General features: G+C 50.4%; 1 pseudogene; it reads left to right on the top strand.

The window, feature by feature from the left end:
• Positions 1–4,920, top strand: part of LOC108534784 (creatine kinase B-type-like) — a 19,815-nt pseudogene that overhangs the window by 10,824 nt on the left and 4,071 nt on the right.

The raw sequence follows: 4,920 nt of genomic DNA, 5'->3' as shown, positions 1-4,920 counted from the left end.
GACTCCGTCTCAAAAAAAAAAAAAAAAAAAAAAAGCAAGCATGAAAGATCTTGAGCAAAGTTAGAAACAGCATTAAAAACCAGTGAAAAGTGGACTCTTCTGGCACCCATTCTGGTTCTTTGTTTCTGTCTTCAGGTCAAGGATAGATGACCTACACAGATCCTTCCCATTTTTCTTCAGGTCAGTGGGACCCCGAAGGCCCACCTCTCTGTCACTTCCTCTGTGGACCTCTCCCCAGCATGCCCTGATGGAAGTAGTTACTGTTTCATTTGAGTACCTATGAAAGCCGGCATCCAAGATGATCCCTACTTCCTGGGATACATGCCCTTATTTAGTCCCCTCCCATACTGACTGGGGTGATCTGTGTAACTAACAGGATATTGCAAAAATGACAGAGTGTGAGTTTTGAAGTTCAGGTATAGAGGACGTTGTGGATTCCCTCCCGTTCTCTGGTGGAAAATGTGCTCTGTAGAAGAACTGATGCTATGTTATAATGATACTCAAGCAGTCCTATGGGGAAGCCCACACTGTAAGTAACTGAGGCCACCTGACCTCAGTCAGTGTAGTGGTTTTAAAAGAACTCCACACATTCTTTGACATGTCTGCCTTTAAGAAGTGGAGTTTAAACCATGTGCCTGTAATCTCAGCACTTTGGAAGGCTGAGATGTGTGGATCGCTTGAGCTTGAGTTTGAGACCAGCCTGATTTTGAGACCAACATGGCGAGACCCCATCTCTACCAAAACCCAACCAACCAAACAAAAAACAAAAATCAGTTGGGCATAGTGTCTCCGGCCTGTAGTCTCAGCTGGAGGGACAGGGTTGGGGCGGGGGTTGAGCTGGGAGGATCACTTGAGCATGGGAGATTAAGGCTGCAGTGAGCTGAGATCATGTCATTGCACTCCAGCCATGGCAACAGAGTGAGATCCCGTCTTAAAAAAAAAAAAAAAAAAAAAAAGCCAGGCATGATGGCTCACACCTGTAATCCCAGCACTTTGGGAGGCCAAGGCGGGTGGATCAACTGAGGTCAGGAGTTCGAGACCAGCCTGGCCAACATGGTCAAACCCCGTCTCTACTAAAAATACAACAATTAGCCAGACATGGTGGCAGGCGCCTGTAATCCCAGCTACTCAGGAGGTTGAGACAGGAGAACCACTTGAACCTGGGAGACAGAGGTTGCAGTGAGCTGAGACCGTGCCATGGCACTCCAGCCTGGGCAACAGAGCGAGACTCCATCTCAAAAAAAAAAAAAAAAAGTGGAGTTTAATTCTCCTTTCCTTGAATGTGGACCGAACTTGTTGACTCACTTCTAATAAACAGAATATAGCAGACATGATGGTTTGTGACTTTTGGGACTTGGTTATGAAAGTAATTGCAACCTTACTCTCAGCCTTTTTTTTTTTTTTTTTTTTTTTTTTTGTTGGGGGGGCCTGCGGATGGGGACAGGCTCTTGCTCTGTCACCCAGGCTGGAGTGCAGTGGCATGACCACATCTCACTGCAGGCTCAACCTCCCAGATTCAAGCAATCCTCCTGTCTCAGCCTCCCAAGTGGCTGGGACTACAGGCATGCACGACCATGCCCAGCTAATTTTTCTTTTCTTTTTTTTTTGCAGAGACAGGGTTTCACTGTGTTGCTCAGGCTGGTCTCCAACTCCTGGGCTGAAATAATCCACCTTCCTGGGCCTCCCAAGGTGGGCCTCTCTCTTGAATCACTTCATCTGGGAGGGAAGTCAGCTGACATGTCACAAGGACATTATGGCATCCCTATAGATAGGTCCATGTGGCAAGGGATAAGGCCACTTGCCAATAGTCAGGGGCAGGTGCCATCTTGGAAACACATCCCCTAGTTCCTGTCAAGCCTTCAGATGCTCAGCCCTGGCCAACAGCTCGATTACAACTCCCTTCTGAGAGACTCTGGGCCAGAACCACCCAATTAAGCTGCTTCTAATAATCATTTAATTTTTTAATTAGGCCTTTAAAATATGTATATATGGTTTAATCTTATTAGCTAAATTAAGGAATTAAAATTTGTTTCATTTATTTTTCACCCAAGTGTGGCAAAATAAACTTTATGATTTTTGCTTTTTTCAGTATTTTGTTGTTGTGTTGTTTTGATTGAGACAGGGTCTCACTCTGTCGTCAAGGCTGGAGTGCAGTGGCACAGTCACAGCTCACTGCAGCCTTGACCTCCCTGGCTCAGGCGATTCTCCCACATCAGCCTCCTGAGTAGCTGGGACTATAGGTGTGTGCCATCACACCTGGCTAATTTTTATTGAGACGGGGTTTCCTCATGTTGCCCAGGCTCGTCTTGAGCTCCTACAGTCTGCCCACTTCAGTCTCCCAAAGGGCTGGGATTACAGGCGTGAGCTACCGTGCCTGGCCACATTTTTGTTTTTTCAAGAAAGCCAAAAGGTAGTCAAGAGCTCAGGGCCGGGCGCGGTGGCTCACGCCTGTAATCCCAGCACGTTGGGAGGCGAAGGCAGGTGGATCACCTAAGGTCAGGAGTTCGAGACCAGCCTGGCCAGCATGGCGAAACCCCATCTCTAATAAAAATACAAAAATTAGCCGGATGTGGTAGCAGGTGCCTGTAAATCCCAGCTACTCAGGAGGCTGAGGCAGGAGAACCGTTTTAACCAGAAACACGGAGGTTGCAGTGAGCCAAGATCGCGCCACTGCATTCCAGCCTGGGTGACAGAAAAAAAAAAAGCACAGACTATGTTATTTGTGACCATGTACTAACAATGAAAGGATGAAAATTTAAATATTTACATTAAAACCCAAAGAAGGCTGGGTGTGGTGGCTCACGCCTATAATCCCAGCACTTTGGGAGGCCGAGGCGGGTGGGTCACGAGGTCAGGAGATCGAGACCATCCTGGCTAACACAGTGAAACCCTGTCTCTACTAAAAATACAAAAAAATTAGCGGGGCGTCGTGGTGGGTGCTTGTAGTCCCAGCTACTCGGGAGGCTGAGGCAGGGGAATCGCTTGAATCTGGGAGGGGGAGGTTGCAGTGAACCGAGATAGTGCCACTGCACTCCAGTCTGGGCAACAAAGCCAGACTCCATCTCAAACAAACAAACAAACAAACAAACGAACAAAACAAAACGAAACAAAACAAAAAAACCCCAAAGAAATAAATTCAAAACCAAAATAATATTTTAAAACAAAGATTGCTAAAGAGAAAACAGAAAAATAGGGCAGCTCCTTTGGAAAACAGGCAGTTCTTTAAAAATTTAAACATAGAAGCTGGGCGCGGTGGCTCACACCTGTAATTCCAGCACTTTGGGAGGCGGAGGCAGATGGATCACTTGATGTCAGGAGCTTGAGACCAGCCTGACCAACATGGTAAAACTTCGTCTCTGCTAGAATAACACAAACATTAGCCGGGTGTTGTGGCAGGCTTCTGTAATCCCATCTACTCCAGAGGCTGAGGCAGGAAAATCACTTGAACCTGGGAGGGGGAGGTTGCAGTAAGCCAAGATAGCGCCACTGCACTCCAGTCTGGGGAAAAAAAACCCTACTGTTACCATATGATCCCACAATTTCAATATTAAGAATATGCTCATGAGAAAAGTGTACATATGAATGTTGATAGCAGAATTATTTATAACGTTTAAAAAGTGGCCACGCTCAGAGTTGCGGACGGACCGAGCGCCAGCGCACGCCCTTCTCGGACAGCCGCGGGGCGCTGAAGCTGCGCTTCCCGGTTCAGGACGAGTTCCCAACCTGAGCGGACACCAAGACCCAGTGGCTGAGGCGCTGCCCCAGCTGAACGCGCAGCTGCTTGCCACGGGTGGCTTCGCGCTGGAGACGCCATCCAGACCCGCGTGGACAGCCCAGGCCACCCGTACTCAGGGCCGTGGGCCGCGTGGCGGCCGACGAGGAGTCCTACGACGTGTTCTAGGATCTCTTCGGCTCGATCCTTGAGGACCCGCACGGCACTACAAGCTCAACGATCAGCACAAGACCTAGCTCAACCCCGACAACCTGCCGGGCGGCGGCCACCTGGCCCCCAACTGTGCTGAGCTCGCGGTGCGCACGGCGGCGGCTTCTATCTCCTCTGGGACCCGCGGTGGACGCCCTAGAGACTGGTTGGCGACCTGGCGGGCCCGGACGACGCGCGCAAGAGCAGGAGCGACAGCAATAGCAGCTCCTCGACAGCCACTTCCTCCTCCACGAGCCCGTACCGCCCCTGCTGCTGGCCTCTGGCAAGGTCCAACGCCCGCGGCATCTGGCACAAGAACAGTTAAGAACTTCCCGGTGTGGGGCAGCGATGAGGATCACCTGCGGGTCATCTCCGTGCAGCTGGGGGGCAACACGAAGGAGGCGTTTACTGTTTCTGCCCTGGCCTCTCCCGGATTGAAACTCTTCAAGTCTAGGAACGACGAGTTCATGTGGAACCCTCACCTGGGCTCCATCCTCACCTGCCCTCCCAACCCGGGCACAGGGCTGCGGGAGCAAGTGTGCACATCAGGCTGCCCCACCTCGGCAAGCACGAGTTCTCGGAGGTGCTTAAGAGGCTGTGACTTCTGGCTTCTAGGAGGTGCTTAAGAGGCTGTGACTTCAGGCTGGGCGCGATGGCTCACGCCTGTAATCCCAGCACTTTGGGAGGCCAAGGTGGGCGGATCACTTGAGGTCAAGAGTTCGAGACCAGCCTGGCCAACATGGTGAAACCACCGTCTGTACTAAAAATACAAAAATTAGCTAGGCATGGTGGTGGATGCCTGTAATCCCAGCTACTGGGGAGGGTGAGACATGAGAATCGTTTGAACCCGGGGGGCAGAGGTTTCAGTGAGCCAAGATCACACCACTGCACTCCAGCCTGGGTGACAGGGCAAGACTCAGTCTCAAAAAAAAAAAAAAAAAAAAAAAAAAGGGTTGGGCGGTGGTGGTGTGCTCGTCCCTGAACACCAGCACCTGTGG

The sequence above is a fragment of the Rhinopithecus bieti genome, unplaced genomic scaffold (genome assembly GCF_001698545.2).
Source record: "Rhinopithecus bieti isolate Rb0 unplaced genomic scaffold, ASM169854v2 scaffold_12138, whole genome shotgun sequence".
Classification (NCBI taxonomy): domain Eukaryota; kingdom Metazoa; phylum Chordata; class Mammalia; order Primates; family Cercopithecidae; genus Rhinopithecus; species Rhinopithecus bieti.
The sequence above is the reverse complement of the archived record's forward strand: the minus strand, read 5'-3'. Positions and strand labels throughout refer to the sequence as shown.